The following is a 22,571-nucleotide window of genomic DNA, read 5'->3' as shown; positions in this document are numbered from 1 at the left end:
GTAAAAGTGCCCTAGGCTCTGTTGCTTTGTTTTTTAGATGTTTCAGGAAACACCATACACTTCTCCAGAGTGGCTGTTGGCAATTTACATCCCGCCCATCAGCATAAAAAGGCGCCCAGTTCTCCATGGCCTGTCCTGACTTTCTGGATTTTACACTTTTTTCAGATGGCCCTTTTGACATGGGGGCAGTGAGACTTCAGTGTAGTGCAGATTTCCTTTGCAAGCTTGCTTGGTTGGCCAAACAGGGCGTATGCGTTTTTTCCTGAATATATTCAGGAAAAAACGTATACGCCCTTTTTGGCCAAGTGCATCATTGTAGACGTTCTGCTTCTTTTCCTATGCTTTACATGCAATTCCAGTCTACCTCCTGAAATTGGTTTCCTGCAATTCAGCCCCGCTTTCAAGTCCTCTTAGCAGCCTTACTTCAATATATTTTTGGACGATAGCTGTCATTTATAACTCTGCAGGTTTGTGAATTACAGTGCCCCTGAGCTACTTTCTTCAACTTGCTTTCTTGTGAGCTGGCCGCAACACCGCAGGATTGCTTCTGGCCCTAGTGTGGTTCCGGCATGGCACGCTGAGCCTTTGGTTTATTCCTCTTCCTGGTGGGAAATGAGAGTTAAATTTGCCCTTCCAGACACCTCCAGCTAGTCTCTCATTGGTTCTCCCTATTCCTGTTCATCTTATGCAGAAATTGCAAACTGGGCCAAACAGGAGGTTAAAGGCACTGACTCTCCAAGTGGGGAGAGTGTTAGTAAAGCGTCTGGAATGTTGCACCCGAGTACCAGGGGACGAAAACTGAGACACATTTGAACACGTTTCCCGATCACACGGTGGATCATACTCTGGGTTCCACATGCATGTTTTAGCTGAAGGAAGAATCCCTTAAACCTGGAGAGTTGAGACCCATGGAATGGGTACCATGCAATATGACTTCAAAGGGTCTGCATTTGCTCACCGATCCTCACCAATCCTATCACTGCTGCGTTTATGCTGCTGTACACGCACTTGATTCTCTTTTGGAGACATATAAATCCATAGGTTTTCAGATTCTTACTAGTCAGGTATATTCTTAGGCGTTTAATATGGGGTGTTGAGTTCACTTCGTTGAGAAAGGAGGAGCTCTTGTCTATTACATATTTGGCTTATGGAAAGGCATCTGTGCTAATTTCAATCTCTGGTTTTATGCAGCACCCCAACTCACCTTTCCCCTTAAGCAAGCATAAGTTGGTTTTCTACATTTGAAACCCTGTTCTGTTTTGTAATTCAGTTCCTGTGTAGCCAAGTTTACATTCCGTGTAGTAGTGATAGCTTATGATGTTTCTTTTTCTGTGTGACTTATTTCACTTAGAATCATCGTACCTGAATCCACTCATTATGCTGATACGGGCCTGATGACATAGATTTCATTGCTGAGTGATATTGCATTGTACGTAAGTACCACAACTTCTTTATCCATTTTTCGCTTTCTGTGATATTGAACTTGTACCGTAAACGAGGTTCTTGTAAACAGAGCCGTCCCAAAGTTTGGGGTGGCTGTGTCTTTTTGATTTTAATTTCCCTAAGCTATAGGACCATTAGTGGAAGTGCCCTAGGCTCTGTTGCTTTTTGTCTTAGATGTTTCAGGAAACACCATACACTTCTCCAGAGTGGCTGTTGGCAATTTACATCCCGCCCATCAGCATAACAAGGCTCCAAGTTCTCCATGGCCTGTCCTGTCTTTCTGGATTTTACACTTTTTTCAGATGGCCCTTTTGACCGGGGGGCAGTGAGACTTCATTGTAGTGCAGATTTCCTTTGCAAGCTTGCTTGGTTGGCCAAAAAGGGCGTATGCGTTTTTTCCTGAATATATTCAGGAAAAAACGCATACGCCCTTTTTGGCCAAGTGCATCATTGTGGACGTCCTGCCTCTTTTCCTATGCTTTACATGCAATTCCAGTCTACCTCCTGAAATCGGTTTCCTGCAATTCTGCCCTTCTTTCAAGTCCACTTGGAAGGCTTACTGCAATATATTTTTGGACGATAGCTGTCATTTATAACTCTGCAGGTTTGTGAATGACAGTTTCCCTGAGCTCCTTTCTTCAACTCGCTTTCTTGTGAGCTGGCCGCAACACCACTGGATTGCTTCAGGCCCTAGTGTGGTTCCGGCATGGCATGCTGAGCCTTTGGTTAATTCCTCTTCCTGGTGGGAAATGAGAGTTAAATTTGCCCGTCCAGACACCTCCAGCTAGTCTCTCATTGGTTCTCCCTATTCCTGTTCATTTTCCTTAGAAATTGCAAACTGGGCCAAAGAGGAGGTTAAAGGCACTGACTCTCCAAGTGGGGAGGGTGTTAGTAAAGCGTCTGGAATGTTGCACCCGAGTACCAGGGGACGAAAACTGAGACACATTTGAACACGTTTCCCGATCACACGGTGGATCATACTCTGGGTTCCACATGCATGTTTTAGCTGAAGGAATAATCCCTTAAACGTGGAGAGTTGAGACCCATGGAATGGGTACCATGCAATATGACTTCAAAGGGTCTGCATTTGCTCACCGATCCTCACCAATCCTATCACTGCTGCATTTATGCCGCTGTACAAACACTTGATTCTCTTTCGGAGACATATAAATCCATAGGTTTTAAGATTCTTACTAGTCAGGTATATTCTTAGGCGTTTAATATGGGGTGTTGAGTCCAATTCGTTGAGCAAGGAGTAGCTCTTGTCTGTTACATATTTGGCTTATGGAACGCTATCTGTGCTAATTTCAATCTCTGGTTTTATGCAGCACCCCAAATCACCTTTCCCCTTAAGCAAGCATAAGTTGGTTTTCTACATTTGAGACCCTGTTCTGTTTTGTAATTCAGTTCCTGTGTAGCCAAGTTTACATTCCGTGTAGTAGTGATATCTTATGATGTTTCTTTTTCTGTGTGACTTATTTCACTTAGAATCATCGTACCTGAATCCACTCATTATGCTGATACGGGCCTGATGACACACATTTCATTGCTGAGTGATATTGCATTGTACGTAAGTACCACAACTTCTTTATCCATTTTTCGCTTTCTGTGATATTGAACTTGTACCGTAAACGAGGTTCTTGTAAACAGAGCCGTCCCAAACTTTGGGGTGGCTGTGTCATTTTGATTTTAATTTCCCTAAGCTATAGGACCATAAGTGGAAGTGCCCTAGGCTCTGTTGCTTTGTTTTTTAGATGTTTCAGGAAACACCATACACTTCTCCAGAGTGGCTGTTGGCAATTTACCTCCCGCCCATCAGCATAAAAAGGCTCCCAGTTCTCCATGGCCTGTCCTGCCTTTCTGGATTTTACACTTTTTTCAGATGGCCCTTTTGACCTGGGAGCTGTGAGACTTCATTGTAGTGCAGATTTCCTTTGAAAGCTTGCTTGGTTGGCCAAAAAGGGCGTATGCGTTTTTTCCTGAATATATTCAGGAAAAAATGCATACGCCCTTTTTGGCCAAGTGCATCATTGTGGACGTTCTGCCTCTTTTCCTATGCTTTACATGCAATTCCAGTCTACCTCCTGAAATCGGTTTCCCGCAATTCTGCCCCGTTTTCAAGTCCTCTTGGCAGCCTTACTTCAATATATTTTTGGATGATAGCTGTCATTTATAACTCTGCAGGTTTGTGAATGACAGTGCCCCTGAGCTCCTTTCTTCAACTCGCTTTCTTGTGAGCTGGCCGCAACACCGCAGGTTTGCTTCAGGCCCTAGTGTGGTTCCGGCATGGCACACTGAGCCTTTGGTTCATTCCTCTTCCTGGTGGGAAATGAGAGTTAAATTTGCCCGTCCAGACACCTCCAGCTAGTCTCTCATTGGTTCTCCCTATTCCTGTTCATCTTCCGCAGAAATTGCAAACTGGGCCACACAGGACGTTAAAGGCACTGACTGTCCAAGTGGGGAGAGTGTTAGTAAAGCGTCTGGAATGTTGCACCCGAGTACCAGGGGACGAAAACTGAGACACATTTGAACACGTTTCCCGATCACATGGTGGATCATACTCTGGGTTCCACATGCATGTATTAGCTGAAGGAAGAATCCCCTAAACCTGGAGAGTTGAGACCCATGGAATGGGTACCATGCAATATGACTTCAAAGGGTCTGCATTTGCTCACCGATCCTCACCAATCCTATCACTGCTGCGTTTATGCCGCTGTACACACACTTGATTCTCTTTCAGAGACATATAAATCCATAGGTTTTAAGATTCTTACTAGTCAGGTATATTCTTAGGCATTTAATATGAGGTGTTGAGTCCAATTCGTTGAGCAAGGAGTAGCTCTTGTCTGTTACATATTTGGCTCATGGAACGCTATCTGTGCTAATTTCAATCTCTGGTTTTATGCAGCACCCCAACTCACCTTTCCCCTTAAGCAAGCATAAGTTGGTTTTCTACATTTGAGACCCTGTTCTGTTTTGTAATTCAGTTCCTGTGTAGCCAAGTTTACATTCCGTGTAGTAGTGATATCTTATGATGTTTCTTTTTCTGTGTGACTTATTTCACTTAGAATCATCGTACCTGAATCCACTCATTATGCTGATACGGGCCTGATGACATAGATTTCATTGCTGAGTGATATTGCATTGTACGTAAGTACCACAACTTCTTTATCCATTTTTCGCTTTCTGTGATATTGAACTTGTACCGTAAATGAGGTTCTTGTAAACAGAGCCGTCCCAAACTTTGGGGTGGCTGTGTCTTTTTGATTTTAATTTCCCTAAGCTATAGGACCATAAGTGGAAGTGCCCTAGGCTCTGTTGCTTTGTGTCTTAGATGTTTCAGGAAACACCATACACTTCTCCAGAGTGGCTGTTGGCAATTTACATCCCGCCCATCAGCATAACAAGGCTCGCAGTTCTCCATGTCCTGTCCTGTCTTTCTGGATTTTACACTTTTTTCAGATGGCCCTTTTGACCGGGGGGCAGTGAGACTTCATTGTAGTGCAGATTTCCTTTGCAAGCTTGCTTGGTTGGCCAAAAAGTGCGTACGCGTTTTTTCCTGAATATATTCAGGAAAAAACGCATACGCCCTTTTTGGCCAAGTGCATCATTGTGGACGTCCTGCCTCTTTTCCTATGCTTTACATGCAATTCCAGTCTACCTCCTGAAATCGGTTTCCTGCAATTCTGCCCTTCTTTCAAGTCCACTTGGAAGCCTTACTGCAATATATTTTTGGACGATAGCTGTCATTTATAACTCTGCAGGTTTGTGAATGACAGTGTCCCTGAGCTCCTTTCTTCAACTCGCTTTCTTGTGAGCTGGCCGCAACACCACAGGATTGCTTCAGGCCCTAGTGTGGTTCCGGCATGGCATGCTGAGCCTTTGGTTAATTCCTCTTCCTGGTGGGAAATGAGAGTTAAATTTGTCCGTCCAGACACCTCCAGCTAGTCTCTCATTGGTTCTCCCTATTCCTGTTCATTTTCCTTAGAAATTGCAAACTGGGCCATACAGGAGGTTAAAGGCACTGACTCTCCAAGTGGGGAGAGTGTTAGTAAAGCGTCTGGAGTGTTGCAACCGAGTACCAGGGGACGAAAACTGAGACACATTTGAACAAGTTTCCCAATCACACGGTGGATCATACTCTGGGTTCCACATGCATGTTTTAGCTGAAGGAAGAATCCCTTAAACCTGGAGAGTTGAGACCCATGGAATGGGTACCATGTAATATGACTTCAAAGGGTCTGCATTTGCTCACCGATCCTCACCAATCCTATCACTGCTGCGTTTATGCTGCTGTACACCCGCTTGATTCTCTTTTGGAGACATATAAATCCATAGGTTTTAAGATTCTTACTAGTCAGGTATATTTTTAGGCGTTTAATATGGGGTGTTGAGTCCAATTCGTTGAGCAAGGAGTAGCTCTTGTCTATTACATATTTGGCTTATGGAACGGTATCTGTGCTAATTTCAATCTCTGGTTTTATGCAGCACCCCAAATCACCTTTCCCCTTAAGCAAGCATAAGTTGGTTTTCTACATTTGAGAACCTGTTCTGTTTCGTAATTCAGTTCCTGTGTAGCCAAGTTTACATTCCGTGTAGTAGTGATATCTTATGATGTTTCTTTTTCTGTGTGACTTATTTCACTTAGAATCATCGTACCTGAATCCACTCATTATGCTGCTACGGGCCTGATGACATAGATTTCATTGCTGAGTGATATTGCATTGTACGTAAGTACCACAACTTCTTTATCCATTTTTCGCTTTCTGTGATATTGAACTTGTACCGTAAACGAGGTTCTTGTAAACACAGCCGTCCCAAACTTTGGGGTGTCTGTGTCTTTTTGATTTTAATTTCCCTAAGCTATAGGACCATAAGTGGAAGTGCCCTAGGCTCTGTTTCTTTGTGTCTTAGATGTTTCAGGAAACACCATACACTTCTCCAGAGTGGCTGTTGGCAATTTACATCCCGCCCATCAGCATAACAAGGCTCCCAGTTCTCCATGGCCTGTCCTGCCTTTCTGGATTTTACACTTTTTTCAGATGGCCCTTTTGACCGGGGGTCAGTGAGACTTCATTGTAGTGCAGATTTCCTTTGCAAGCTTGCTTGGTTGGCCAAAAAGTGCGTATGCGTTTTTTCCTGAATATATTCAGGGTAAAACGCATATGCCCTTTTTGGCCAAGTGCATCATTGTGGACGTCCTGCCTCTTTTCCTATGCTTTACATGCAATTCCAGTCTACCTCCTGAAATCGGTTTCCTGCAATTCTGCCCCGCTTTGAAGTCCTCTTGGAAGCCTTACTTCAATATATTTTTGGACGATAGCTGTCATTTATAACTCTGCAGGTTTGTGATTTACAGTGCCCCTGAGGACATTTCTTCAACTCGCTTTCTTGTGAGCTGGCCGCAACACCGCAGGATTGCTTCAGGCCCTAGTGTGGTTCCGGCATGGCACGCTGAGCCTTTGGTTAATTCCTCTTCCTGGTGGGAAATGAGAGTTAAATTTGCCCATCCAGACACCTCCAGCTAGTGTCTCATTGGTTCTCCCTATTCCTGTTCATTTTCCGCAGAAATTGCAAACTGGGCCAAACAGGAGGTTAAAGGCACTGACTCTCCAAGTGGGGAGGGTGTTAGTAAAGCGTCTGGAATGTTGCACCCGAATACCAGGGGACGAAAACTGAGACACATTAGAACACGTTTCCCGATCACACGGTGGATCATACTCTGGGTTCCACATGCATGTTTTAGCTGAAGGAAGAATCCCTTAAACCTGGAGAGTTGAGACCCATGGAATGGGTACCATGCAATATGACTTCAAAGGGTCTGCATTTGCTCACCGATCCTCACCAGTCCTATCACTGCTGCGTTTATGCTGCTGTACACGCGCTTGATTCTCATTTGGAGACATATAAATCCATAGGTTTTAAGATTCTTACTAGTCAGGTATATTCTTAGGCGTTTAATATGAGGTGTTGAGTCCACTTCGTTGAGCAAGGAGTAGCTCTTGTCTATTACATATTTGGCTAATGGAACGGTATCTGTGCTAATTTCAATCTCTGGATTTATGCAGTACCCCAACTCACCTTTCCCCTTAAGCAAGCATAAGTTGGTTTTCTACATTTGAGACCCTCTTCTGTTTTGTAATTCAGTTCCTGTGTAGCCAAGTTTACATTCCGTGTAGTAGTGATATCTTATGATGTTTCTTTTTCTGTGTGACTTATTTCACTTAGAATCATCGTACCTGAATCCACTCATTATGCTGCTACGGGCCTGATGACATAGATTTCATTGCTGAGTGATATTGCATTGTACGTAAGTACCACAACTTCTTTATCCATTTTTCGCTTTCTGTGATATTGAACTTGTACCGTAAACGAGGTTCTTGTAAACAGAGCCGTCCCAAACTTTGGGGTGGCTGTGTCTTTTTGATTTTAATTTTCCTAAGCTATAGGACCATAAGTGGAAGTGCCCTAGGCTCTGTTGCTTTGTTTTTTAGATGTTTCAGGAAACACCATACACTTCTCCAGAGTGGCTGTTGGCAATTTTCATCCCGCCCATCAGCATAACAAGGCTCCCAGTTCTCCATGGCCTGTCCTGCCTTTCTGGATTTTACACTTTTTTCAGATGGCCCTTTTGACCGGGGGGCTGTGAGACTTCATTGTAGTGCAGATTTCCTTTGCAAGCTTGCTTGGTTGGCCAAAAAGGGCGTATGCGTTTTTCCCTGAATATATTCAGGAAAAAACGCATACGCCCTTTTTGGCCAAGTGCATCATTGTGGACGTCCTGCCTCTTTTCCTATGCTTTACATGCAATTCCAGTCTACCTCCTGAAATCGGTTTCCTGCAATTCTGCCCTTCTTTCAAGTCCACTTGGAAGCCTTACTGCAATATATTTTTGGACGATAGCTGTCATTTATAACTCTGCAGGTTTGTGAATGACAGTGTCCCTGAGCTCCTTTCTTCAACTCGCTTTCTTGTGAGCTGGCCGCAACACCACAGGATTGCTTCAGGCCGTAGTGTGGTTCCGGCACGGCATGCTGAGCCTTTGGTTAATTCCTCTACCTGGTGGGAAATGAGAGTTAAATTTGCCCATCCAGACACCTCCAGCTAGTCTCTCATTGGTTCTCCCTATTCCTGTTCATTTTCCGCAGAAATTGCAAACTGGGCCATACAGGAGGTTAAAGGCACTGACTCTCCAAGTGGGGAGAGTGTTAGTAAAGTGTCTGGAGTGTTGAACCCGAGTACCAGGCGACGAAAACTGAGACACATTTGAACACGTTTCCCGATCACACAGTGGACCATACTCTGGGTTCCACATGCATGTTTTAGCTGAAGGAAGAATCCCTTAAACCTGGAGAGTTGAGACCCTTGGAATGGGTACCATGCAATATGACTTCAAAGGGTCTGCATTTGCTCACCGATCCTCACCAGTCCTATCACTGCTGCGTTTATGCTGCTGTACACGCGCTTGTTTCTCTTTTGGAGACATATAAATCCATAGGTTTTAAGATTCTTACTAGTCAGGTATATTCTTAAGCGTTTAATATGAGGTGTTGAGTCCACTTCGTTGAGCAAGGAGTAGCTCTTGTCTATTACATATTTGGCTAATGGAACGGTATCTGTGCTAATTTCAATCTCTGGATTTATGCAGTACCCCAACTCACCTTTCCCCTTAAGCAAGCATAAGTTGGTTTTCTACATTTGAGACCCTGTTCTGTTTTGTATTTCAGTTCCTGTGTAGCCAAGTTTACATTCCTTGTATTAGAGATATCTTACGATGTTTCTTTTTCTGTGTGACTTATTTCACTTTGAATCATCGTACCTGAATCCACTCATTATGCTGATACGGGACTGATGACATATATTTCATTGCTGAGTGATATTGCTTTGTACGTAAGTACCACAACTTCTTTATCCATTTTTCGCTTTCTGTGATATTGAATTTGTACCGTAAACAAGGTTCTTGTAACCAGAGCTGTCCCAAATTTTGGGGTGGCTGTGTCTTTTTGATTTTAATTTCCCTAAGCTATAGGACCATAAGTGGAAGTGCCCTAGGCTCTGTTGCTTTGTTTCTTAGATGTTTCAGGAAACACGATACACTTCTCCAGAGTGGCTGTTGGCAATTTACATCCCGCCCATCAGCATAACAAGGCTCCCAGTTCTGCATGGCCTGTCCTGCCTTTCTGGATTTTACACTTTTTTCAGATGGCCCTTTTGACCGAGGGCCAGTGAGACTTCATTGTAGTGCAGATTTCCTTTGCTAGCTTGCTTGGTTGGCCAAAAAGGGCGTATGCGTTTTTTCCTGAATATATTCAGGGAAAAGCGCATAGGCCCTTTTTGGCCAAGTGCATCAGTGTGGACGTTCTGCCTCTTTTCCTCTGCTTTACATGCAATTCTAGTCTACCTCCTGAAATCGGTTTCCTGCAACTCTGCCCCGCTTTCAAGTCCTCTTGGCAGCCTTACTTCAATATATTTTTGGACGATAGCTGTCATTTATAACTCTGCAGGTTTGTGAATGACAGTGCCCCTGAGCTCCTTTCTTCAACTCGCTTTCTTGTGAGCTGGCCGCAACACCACAGGATTGCTTCAGGCCGTAGTGTGGTTCCGGCACGGCATGCTGAGCCTTTGGTTAATTCCTCTACCTGGTGGGAAATGAGAGTTAAATTTGCCCATCCAGACACCTCCAGCTAGTCTCTCATTGGTTCTCCCTATTCCTGTTCATTTTCCGCAGAAATTGCAAACTGGGCCATACAGGAGGTTAAAGGCACTGACTCTCCAAGTGGGGAGAGTGTTAGTAAAGTGTCTGGAGTGTTGAACCCGAGTACCAGGCGACGAAAACTGAGACACATTTGAACACGTTTCCCGATCACACAGTGGACCATACTCTGGGTTCCACATGCATGTTTTAGCTGAAGGAAGAATCCCTTAAACCTGGAGAGTTGAGACCCTTGGAATGGGTACCATGCAATATGACTTCAAAGGGTCTGCATTTGCTCACCGATCCTCACCAGTCCTATCACTGCTGCGTTTATGCTGCTGTACACGCGCTTGTTTCTCTTTTGGAGACATATAAATCCATAGGTTTTAAGATTCTTACTAGTCAGGTATATTCTTAAGCGTTTAATATGAGGTGTTGAGTCCACTTCGTTGAGCAAGGAGTAGCTCTTGTCTATTACATATTTGGCTAATGGAACGGTATCTGTGCTAATTTCAATCTCTGGATTTATGCAGTACCCCAACTCACCTTTCCCCTTAAGCAAGCATAAGTTGGTTTTCTACATTTGAGACCCTGTTCTGTTTTGTATTTCAGTTCCTGTGTATCCAAGTTTACATTCCTTGTATTAGAGATATCTTACGATGTTTCTTTTTCTGTGTGACTTATTTCACTTTGAATCATCGTACCTGAATCCACTCATTATGCTGATACGGGACTGATGACATATATTTCATTGCTGAGTGATATTGCTTTGTACGTAAGTACCACAACTTCTTTATCCATTTTTCGCTTTCTGTGATATTGAATTTGTACCGTAAACAAGGTTCTTGTAACCAGAGCTGTCCCAAATTTTGGGGTGGCTGTGTCTTTTTGATTTTAATTTCCCTAAGCTATAGGACCATAAGTGGAAGTGCCCTAGGCTCTGTTGCTTTGTTTCTTAGATGTTTCAGGAAACACGATACACTTCTCCAGAGTGGCTGTTGGCAATTTACATCCCGCCCATCAGCATAACAAGGCTCCCAGTTCTGCATGGCCTGTCCTGCCTTTCTGGATTTTACACTTTTTTCAGATGGCCCTTTTGACCGAGGGCCAGTGAGACTTCATTGTAGTGCAGATTTCCTTTGCTAGCTTGCTTGGTTGGCCAAAAAGGGCGTATGCGTTTTTTCCTGAATATATTCAGGGAAAAGCGCATAGGCCCTTTTTGGCCAAGTGCATCAGTGTGGACGTTCTGCCTCTTTTCCTCTGCTTTACATGCAATTCTAGTCTACCTCCTGAAATCGGTTTCCTGCAACTCTGCCCCGCTTTCAAGTCCTCTTGGCAGCCTTACTTCAATATATTTTTGGACGATAGCTGTCATTTATAACTCTGCAGGTTTGTGAATGACAGTGCCCCTGAGCTCCTTTCTTCAACTCGCTTTCTTGTGAGCTGGCCGCAACACCGCAGGATTGCTTCAGGCCCTAGTGTGGTTCCGGCATGGCATGCTGAGCCTTTGGTTAATTCCTCTTCCTGGTGGGAAATGAGAGTTAAATTTGCCCGTCCAGACACCTCCAGCTAGTCTCTCATTGGTTCTCCCTATTCCTGTTCATTTTCCGCAGAAATTGCAAACTGGGCCAAACAGGAGGTTAAAGGCACTGACTCTCCAAGTGGGGAGAGTGTTAGTAAAGCATCTGGAATGTTGCACCCGAGTACCAGGGGACGAAAACTGAGACACATTTGAACACGTTTCCCGATTACACGGTGGATCATACTCTGGGTTTCACATACATGTTTTAGCTGAATGAAGAATGCCTTAAACCTGGAGAGTTGAGACCCATGGAATGGGTACCATGCAATATGACTTCAAAGGGTCTGCATTTCTCACCGAACCTCACCAATCCTCTCACTGTTGCCTTTCTGCCGCTGTACACACGCTTGATTCTCTTTCGGAGACATATAAATCCATAGGTTTTAAGATTCTTACTAGTCAGGTATATTCTTAGGCGTTTAATATGGGGTGTTGAGTCCACTTCATTGAGCAAGGTGTAGCTCTTGTCTATTACATATTTGGCTCATGGAACGGTATCTGTGCTAATTTCAATCTCTGGTTTTATGCAGCACCCCAACTCACCTTTCCCCTTAAGCAAGCATAAGTTGGTTTTCTACATTTGAGACCCTGTTCTGTTTTGCAATTCAGTTCCTGTGTAGCCAAGTTTACATTCCGTGTAGTAGTGATATCTTATGATGTTTCTTTTTCTGTGTGACTTATTTCACTTAGAATCATCGTACCTGAATCTACTCATTATGCTGCTATGGGCCTGATGACATAGATTTCATTGCTGAGTGATATTGCATTGTACGTAAGTACCACAACTTCTTTATCCATTTTTCGCTTTCTGTGATATTGAACTTGTACCGTAAACGAGGTTCTTGTAAACAGAGCAGTCCCAAATTTTCGGGTGGCTGTGTCTTTTTGATTTTAATTTCCCTAAGCTACAGGACCATAAGTGGAAGTGCCCTAGGCTCTGTTGCTTTGTTTTTTAGATGTTTCAGGAAACAACATACACTTCTCCATAGTGGCTGTTGGCAATTTACATCCCGCCCATCAGCATAACAAGACTGCCAGTTCTCCATGGCCTGTCCTGCCTTTCTGGATTTTACACTTTTTTCAGATGGCCCTTTTGACCGGGGGGCAGTGAGACTTCATTGTAGTGCAGATTTCCTTTGCAAGCTTCCTTGGTTGGCCAAAAAGTGCGTATGCGTTTTTTCCTGAATATAGTCAGGACAAAACGCATACGCCCTTTTTGGCCAAATGCATCATTGTGGACGTTCTGCCTCTTTTCCTATGCCTTACATGCAATTCCAGTCTACCTCCTGAAATTGGTTTCCTGCAATTCTGCCCCGCATTCAACTCCTTTTGGCATCCTTACTTCAATATATTTTTGGACGATAGCTGTCATTTATAACACTGCAGGTTTGTGAATGACAGTGCCCCTGAGCTCCTTTCTTCAACTCGCTTTCTTGTGAGCTGGCCGCAACACCGCAGGATTGCTTCAGGCCCTAGTGTGGTTCTAGCATGGCACGCTGAGCCTTTGGTTAATTCCTCTTCCTGGTGGGAAATGAGAGTTAAATTTGCCCGTCCAGACACCTCCAGCTAGTCTCTCATTGGTTCTCCCTATTCCTGTTCATTTTCCGCAGAAATTGCAAACTGGGCCATACAGGTGGTTAAGGCACTGACTCTCCAAGTGGGGAGAGTGTTAGTAAAGCCTCTGGAATGTTGCACCTGAGTACCAGGGGATGAAAACTGAGACACAATTGAACACGTTTCCCAATCACACGGTGGATCATACTCTGGGTTCCACATGCATGTTTTAGCTGAAGGAAGAATCCCTTAAACCTGGAGAGTTGAGACCCATGGAATGGGTACCATGCAATATGACTTCAAAGGGTCTGCATTTGCTCACCGATCCTCACCAATCCTATCACTGCTGCGTTTATGCCTCTGTACACACGCTTGATTCTCTTTCGGAGACACATAAATCCATAGGTTTTAAGATTCTTACTAGTCAGGTATATTCTTAGGCGTATAATATGGGATGTTTTGTCCTCTTCGTTGAGCAAGTAGTAGCTCTTGTCTCTTACATAATTGGCTTATGGAACGGTATCTCTGCTAATTTCAATCTCTGGTTTTATGGAGCACCCCAACTCACCTTTCCCCTTAAGCAAGCATAAGTTGGCTTTCTACATTTGAGACCCTGTTCTGTTTTGTAATTCAGTTCCTGGGTAGCCAAGTTTACATTCCGTGTAGTAGTGATATCTTATGATGTTTCTTTTTCTGTGTGACTTATTTCACTTAGAGTCATCGTACCTGAATCCACTCATTATGCTGCTACGGGCCTGATGACATAGATTTCATTGCTGAGTGATATTGCATTGTACGTAAGTACCACAACTTCTTTATCCATTTTTCGCTTTCTGTGATATTGAACTTGTACGTAAACGAGGTTCTTGTAAACAGAGCCGTCCCAAACTTTGGGGTGGCTTGTCTTATTGATTTTAATTTCCCTAAGCTATAGGACCATAAATGGAAGTGCCCTAGGCTCTGTTGCTTTGTTTTTTAGATGTTTCAGGAAACACCATACACTTCTCCAGAGTGGCTGTTGGCAATTTACATCCCGCCCATCAGCATAACAAGGCTCCCAGTTCTCCATGGCCTGTCCTGCCTTTCTGGATTTTACCCTTTCTTCAGATGGCCCTTTTGACCGGGGGGCAGTGAGACTTCATTGTAGTGCAGATTTCATTTGCAAGCTTGCTTGGTTGGCCAAAAAGGGCGTATGCATTTTTTCCTGAATATATTCAGGAAAAAACGCATACGCCCTTTTGGGCCAAATGCATCATTGTGGACGTTCTGCCTCTTTTCCTATGCTTTACATGCAATTCCAGTCTACCTCCTGAAATCGGTTTCCTGCAATTCTGCCCCGCTTTCAAGTCCTCTTGGCAGCCTTACTTCAATGTATTTTTGGACGATAGCTGTCATTTATAACTCTGCAGGTTTGTGAATGACAGTTTCCCTGAGCTCCTTTCTTCAACTCGCTTTCTTGTGTGCTGGCCGCAACACCACAGGATTGCTTCAGGTCCTACTGTTGTTCCGGCACGGCACGCTGAGCCTTTGGTTCATTCCTCTTCCTGGTGGGAAATGAGAGTTAAATTTGCCCGTCCAGACACCTCCAGCTAGTTTCCCATTGGTTCTCCCTATTCCTGTTCATCTTTCGCAGAAATTGCAAACTGGGCCAAACAGGAGGTTAAAGGCACTGACTCTCCAAGTGGGGAGAGTGTTAGTAAAGCGTCTGTAATGTTGCACCCGAGTACCAGGGGATGAAAACTGAGACATATTTGAACACGTTTCCAGATCACATGGTGGATCATACTCTGGGTACCACATGCATGTTTTGGCTAAAGGAAGAATCCCTTAAACCTGGAGAGTTGAGACCCATGGAATGGGTACCATGCAATATGACTTCAAAGGGTCTGCATTTGCTAACCAAACCTCACCAATCCTATCACTGCTGCGTTTATGCCACTGTACACACGCTTGATTCTCTTTCGGAGACGTATAAATCCATAGGTTTTAAGATTCTTACTAGTCATGTATATTCTTAGGCGTTTAATATGGGGTGTTGAGTTCACTTCGTTGAGCAAGGTGTAGCTCTTGTCTATTACATATTTGGCTTATGGAAAGGTATCTGTGCTAATTTCAATCTCTGGTTTTATGCAGCACCCCAACTCACCTTTCCCCTTAAGCAAGCATAAGTTGGTTTTCTACATTTGAGACCCTGTTCTGTTTTGAAATTCAGTTCCTGTGTAGCCAAGTTTACATTCCGTGTAGTAGTGATATCTTATGATGTTTCTTTTTCTGTGTGACTTATTTCACTTAGAATCATCTTACCTGAATCCACTCATTATGCTGCTATGGGCCTGATGACATAGATTTCATTGCTGAGTGATATTGCATTGTAAGTAAGTACCTCAACTTCTTTATCCATTTTTTGCTTTCTGTGATAATGAACTTGTATTGTAAACGAGGTTCTTGTAAACAGAGCCGTCCCAAACTTTGGGTGGCTGTGTCTTTTTGATTTAAATTTCCCTAAGCTATAGGACCATAAGTGGAAGTGCCCTAGGCTCTGTTGCTTTGTTTCTTAGATGTTTCAGGAAAGACCATACACTTCTCCAGAGTGGCTGTTGGCAATTTACATCCCGCCCATCAGCATAACAAGGCTCCCAGTTCTCCATGGCCTGTCCTGCCTTTCTGGATTTTACACTTTTTTCAGATGACCCTTTTGACCGGGGGGCAGTGAAAATTTATTGTAGTGCAGATTTCCTTTGCAAGCTTGCTTGGTTGGCCAAAAAGGGCGTATACGTTTTTTCCTGAATATATTCGGGAAAAAACGCATACGCCATTTTTGCCCAAGTGCATCATTGTGGACGTTCTGCCTCTTTTCCTATGCTTTACATGCAATTCCAGTCTACCTCCTGAAATTGGTTTCCTGCAATTCTGCCCCGATTTCAAGTCCTCTTGGCAGCCTTACTTCAATATATTTTTGGACGATAGCTGTCATTTATAACTCTGCAGGTTTGTGAATTATAGTGCCCCTGAGCTCCTTTCTTCAACTCGCTTTCTTGTGAGCTGGCCGCAACACCGCAGGATTGTTTCAGGCCCTAGTGTGGTTCCGGTATGGCACGCTGAGCCTTTGGTTAATTCCTCTTCCTGCTGGGAAATGAGAGTTACATTTGCCCGTCCAGACACCTCCAGCTAGTCTCTCATTGCTTCTCCCTATTCCTGTTCATTTTCCGCAGAAATTCCAAACGGGGCCAAACAGGAGGTTAAAGGCACTGACTCTCCAAGTGGGGAGAGTGTTAGTAAAGCGTCTGGAATGTTGCACCCGAATACCAGGGGACGAAAACTGAGACACAATTGAACACGTTTCCTGATCACACGGTGGATCATACTCTGGGTTCCACATGCATGTTTTAGCTGAAGGAAGAATCCCTTAAACCTGGAGAGTTGAGACCCATGGAATGGGTACCATGCAATATGACTTCAGAGGGTCAGCATTTGCTCACCGATCCTTACCGTTCCTATCACTGCTGCGTTTATGCCACTGTACACACGCTTGATTCTCTTTCGGAGACATATAAATCCATAGGTTTTCAGATTCTTACTAGTCAGGTATATTCTTAGGCGTTTAATATGGGGTGTTGAGTCCACTTCATTGAGCAAGGTGTAGCTCTTGTCTATTACATATTTGCCTCATGGAACGGTATCTGTGCTAATTTCAATCTCTGGTTTTATGCAGCACCCCAACTCACCTTTCCCCTTAAGCAAGCATAAGTTGGTTTTCTACATTTGAAACCCTGTTCTGTTTTGTAATTCAGTTCCTGTGTAGCCAAGTTTACATTCCGTGTAGTAGTGATATCTTATGATGTTTCTTTTTCTGTGTGACTTATTTCACTTAGAATCATCGTACCTGAATCCACTCATTATGCTGCTACGGGCCTGATGACATAGATTTCATTGCTGAGTGATATTGCATTGTACGTAAGTACCACAACTTCTTTATCCATTTTTCGCTTTCTGTGATATTGAACTTTTACCGTAAACGAGGTTCTTGTAAACAGAGCCGTCCCAAACTTTCGGGTGGCTGTGTCTTTTTTTTTTTTTTTTTTAAGAAAAATAATATATTTTATTTTACTTTCATTTATTCCTTCTCTAATGTTCTTCCTTAATGAAGATCCAAGTTTCTGACCTATATCCTTTTCCTTCTTTCTGAAGAACTTTAAACATTTCTTGCAAGGCAGGTCTAGTGGTGACAAATTCTCTCAACTTTTATCTCAGAAAGCATTTAATTCTCTTTCAATTTTGAAGTGTAATTTCTCTAGATACAGAATTCTCAGTTCCTGGGATTCTTCTTTTGATACTTTAAATATTTCATTACACTTCCTTCTTGCTTGTATAGTTTATGAAGAGAAGTCTGATGTAGTTCTTATCCTTGGTCCTCTACAGGTCAGGATTTTTGTTCCTCTGGCTACTTTCACGATTTTTCCTTTGTCTTTGATTTTCTGCAGTTTGAGTATGATATGCCTAGGAATAGGTTTTTTTTTTTGTATCTATCCTGCTTGGTGTTCTCTGAGATTCCTGGATCTGTGGTTTGGTGTCTTCCATTAGTTTGAGAACATTTGCAGTCATTATTACATTAAATATTTCTTCTGCTCCTTTCTTTCTCTTCTCTCCTAATATTTGTCCTGTGCATTTATTACACATTTTGTAATTATCCCATAGTTCTTGGATATTCTGTTCTGTTTTTTTCATTCTTTTTTCTCTTTGTATTTCAGTCTTAGACGTTTCTACTGACATTTCTTTTTTTTTTCTGGTAAATATTATATATTCAATATGAAACAGGAGGAAAGGGGGCAGGGCACAACCTTTAAAAGAATTTCATAGCCCGAGGACACAACATAAACTGATTAGAACAAAATAGGTCCAAGATGGCGGATGAGTCTACTTCCACTAGACCTTGAGCCTCAGTATACACTCATTGTAACACATCAGCAAGCTAAGCGACACACCCACAGGTGCCACGACAGTTCCAAGGATGACCATAAAGGTCAAAAAGTGGGCGGTGGCTCAATTCCTAGAAATCCCCACCCCTTCCCCAAAATAGCTGGAATACTCCTCCCACTCATCAGCGTATGAAATTACTCACCCCTATAAAACTAACAACCCCATACCCTGGTGCTGCCCTCGCCTTCTTTTTTTTTTTTTATTTTTTTTATTTTTTTTTATAGGTATACCTGGATTTAATTCTCACTTCTACCGCTTGGTAGCTGGATAGCCTTAGGCAAGTTTCATACCTCCCTGAAATTCACTTAATTCAGTCTGTAAAATGGCATAATAACTTATTATAGCATCCTTTTAGGAATTTTAAATCAGTTCTTGAAATAAAAGTACACAATATATAGACAAGTATGGATTCCTCAATAGATGTTTGACCTTTCATTTCTCCAGTATCCCACCCGCATCAAATAAAGAAAAATACTTTTTAAAATTTACGAATATTTCATTGTTGTAAAGTTAAAGCCATAAAAATAATCAAATGGCCTACTATCATACCGTTAGAAGAAAAAAAAAAGGTGTTCATGAGAGTTCCATATTAGAATACAAGTTTTCCTTAGGCACCTGTTTATGTATGCTATTCTGCTCTTTACAATAAATAATTAAATTTAAAAGACTTAATTCCTCACTTTTAAGACCTTATTAGTTTACAAATTACATATTGACCTATGCTAAATTTTATACCGACCCATGCTAATGAATTCAGTACAGAAAACAAAAAACACTGCACTCAAGCAAACTACATATATATATATATATATATATATATATATATATATAACTTATATGAGAATTGCTACTCCAGCTTTCTTTTGGTTTCCATTTGCATGAAATACCTTTTTCCATCCCCTTACTTTCAGTCTGTATGTGTCTCTAGGTCTGAAGTGGGTCTCTTGTAGACAGCAAATATATGGGTCTTGTTTTTGTATCCATTCAGCCAATCTGTGTCTTTTGGTGGGAGCATTTAGTCCATTTACATTTAAGGTAATTTTCGATATGTGTGTTCCCATTCCCATTTTCTTAATTGTTTGGGGTTTGTTATTGTAGGTCTTTTCCTTCTTTTGTGTTTCTTGCCTAGAGAAGTTCCTTTAGCAGTTGTTGTAGAGCTGGTTTGGTGGTGCTGAACTGTCTCAGCTTTTGCTTGTCTGTAAAGGTTTTAATTTCTCCATCAAATCTGAATGAGATCCTTGCTGGGTAGAGTAATCTTGGTTGCAGGTTTTTCTCCTTCAACACTTTCAATATGTCCTGCCACTCCCTTCTGGCTTGCAGAGTTTCTGCTGAAAGATCAGCTGTTAACCTTATGGGGATTCCCTTGTGTGTTATTTGTTGTTTTTCCTTTGCTGCTTTTAATATGTTTTCTTTGTATTTAATTTTTGACAGTTTGATTAATATGTGTCTTGGCGTATTTCTCCTTGGATTTATCCTGTATGGGACTCTCTGTGCTTCCTGGACTTGATTAACTATTTCCTTTCCCATATTAGGGAAGTTTTCAACTATAATCTCTTCAAATATTTTCTCAGTCCCTTTCTTTTTCTCTTCTTCTTCTGGAACCCCTATAATTCGAATGTTGGTGCGTTTAATGTTGTCCCAGAGGTCTCTGAGACTGTCCTCAGTTCTTTTCATTCTTTTTTCTTTATTCTGCTCTGCAGTAGTTATTTCCACTATTTTATCTTCCAGGTCACTTATCCGTTCTTCTGCCTCAGTTATTCTGCTATTGATCCCATCTAGAGTACTTTTAATTTCATTTATTGTGTTGTTCATCGTTGCTTGTTTCATCTTTAGTTCTTCTAGGTCCTTGTTAACTGATTCTTGCATTTTGTCCATTCTATTGTCCATTCTATCTCCAAGATTTCGGATCAACCTTACTATCATTATTCTGAATTCTTTTTCCGGTAGACTGCCTATTTCCTCTTCATTTGTTAGGTCTGGTGGGTTTTTATCTTGCTCCTTCATCTGCTGTGTGTTTTTCTGTCTTTTCATTTTGCTTATCTTACTGTGTTTGTGGTCTCCTTTTTTGCAGGCTGAAGGTTCGTAGTTCCTGTTGTTTTTTGTGTCTGTCCCCAGTGGCTAAGTTTGGTTCAGTGGGTTGTGTCGGCTTCCTGGTGGAGGGTACTAGTGCCTGTGTTCTGGTGGATGAGGCTGGATCTTGTCTTTCTGGTGGGCAGGTCCACGTCTGGTGGTGTGTTTTGGGGTGTCTGTAGACTTATTATGATTTTGGGCAGCCTCTCTGCTAATGGGTGGGGTTGTGTTCCTGTCTTGCTAGTTGTTTGGCATAGGATGTCCAGCACTGTCCAGCTTGCTGGTCGTTGAGTGAAGCTGGGTGCTGGCGTTGAGATGGAGATCTCTCGGAGATTTTTGCTGTTTGATATTGTGTGCAGCTGGGAGGCCTCTTGTGGACCAGTGTCCTGAAGTTGGCTCTCCCACCTCAGAGGCACAGCACTGACTCCTGGCTGCAGCACCAAGAGCCTTTCATCCACAGGGCTCCTTAATTTGGGATGATTCGTTGACTATTCAGGTATTCCACAGATGCAGGGTATATCAAGTTGATTGTGGAGCTTTAATCCGCTGCTCCTGAGGCTGCTGGGAGAGATTTCCCTTTCTCTTCTTTGTTCTCACAGCTCCCAGGGGCTCAGCTTTGGATTTGGCCCCGCCTGTGCGTGTAGGTCGCCGGAGGGCGTCTGTTCTTTGCTCAGACAGGACGGGGTTAAAGGAGCCGCTGATTCGGAGGCTCTGGCTCACTCAGGCCGGGGGGTAGGGAGGGTCACGGAGTGTGGGGCCGGCCTGCAGCGGCAGAGGCCGGCGTGACGTTGCAGCCTGAGGGGCGCCGTGCGATCTCCCGCGCGAGTTGTCCCTGGATCCCGGGACCCTGGCAGTGGCGGGCTGCACAGGCTCCCCGGAAGGGCGTGTGGCTAGTGACCTGTGTTCGCACACAGGCCTCCTGGTGGCGGCAGCAGCGGCCTTAGCATCTCATGTCTGTCTCTGGGCTCCGCACTTTTAGCCGCGGCTCGCGCCCATCCCTGGAGCTCTCTCAAGCAGCGTTCTTAATCCCCTCTCCTCGTGTACCAGGAAACAAAGAGGGACGTAAAAGTCTCTTGCCTCTTCGGCAGGTCCAGACTTTTCCCCGGACTCTCTCCCGGCTAGCCGTGGTGCACTAACGCCCTGCAGGCTGTGTTCACGCCGCCAACCTCAGTCCTCTCCCGGCGCTCCGACAAAAGCCGGAGCCTCAGCTCCCAGTCCCGCCCACCCCGGCGGGCGAGCAGAAAAGCCTCTCGGCTGGTGAGTTCCGGTCGGCCCGATCCTCTGCGCTGGAATCTGTCCGCTTTGCCCTCCGCACCCCTGTTGCTGTGCTCTCCTCCGCGGCTCCCAAGCTCCCCCACCCCGCCTCCCGAAGTCTCCACCCGCGAAGGGGCTTCCTAGTGTGTGGACACTTTTCCTCCTTCACAGCTCTCTCCCACTGGTGCAGGACCCGTCCCTATCCTTTTGTCTCTGTTTAGTTTTTTCTTTTGCCCTAACCAGGTACGTGGGGGGTTCCTTGCCTTTTGGGATGTCTGAGGTCTTCTGCCAGCGTTCAGTAGGTGCTCCGTAGGAGTTGTTCCACGCGTAGATGTATTTCTGGTGTATCTGTGGGGAGGAACGTGATCTCCGCGTCTTACTCTTCCGCCATCTTCCCGGAAGTCCTACCGGCTGTGTCTTTTTGATTTTAATTTCCCTAAGCTATAGGACCATAAGTGGAAGTGCCCTAGGCTCTGTTGCTTTGTGTCTTAGATGTTTCAGGAAACACCATACACTTCTCCAGAGTGGCTGTTGGCAATTTACATCCCGACCATCAGCATAACAAGGCTCCCAGTTCTCCATGGCCTGTCCTGTCTTTCTGGATTTTACACTTTTTTCAGATGGCCCTTTTGACCGGGGGGCAGTGAGACTTCATTGTAGTGCAGATTTCCTTTGCAAGCTTGCTTGGTTGGCCAAAAAGGGCGTATACGTTTTTTCCTGAATATATTCAGGAAAAAACGTATACGCCCTTTTTGGCCAAATGCATCATTGTGGACGTTCTGTCTCTTTTCCTATGCTTTACATGCAATTCCAGTCTACCTCCTGAAATTGGTTTCCTGCAATTCTGCCCAGCATTCAACTCCTCTTGGCAGCCTTACTTCAATATATTTTTGGACGATAGCTGTCATTTATAACTCTGCAGGTTTGTGAATGACAGTGCCCCTGAGCTCCTTTCTTCAACTCGCTTTCTTGTGAGCTGGCCGCAACACCACAGGA

The sequence above is a fragment of the Orcinus orca genome, chromosome 2 (genome assembly GCF_937001465.1).
Source record: "Orcinus orca chromosome 2, mOrcOrc1.1, whole genome shotgun sequence".
Taxonomy (NCBI): Eukaryota; Metazoa; Chordata; class Mammalia; order Artiodactyla; family Delphinidae; genus Orcinus; species Orcinus orca.
This window is presented reverse-complemented; position numbering follows the sequence as displayed.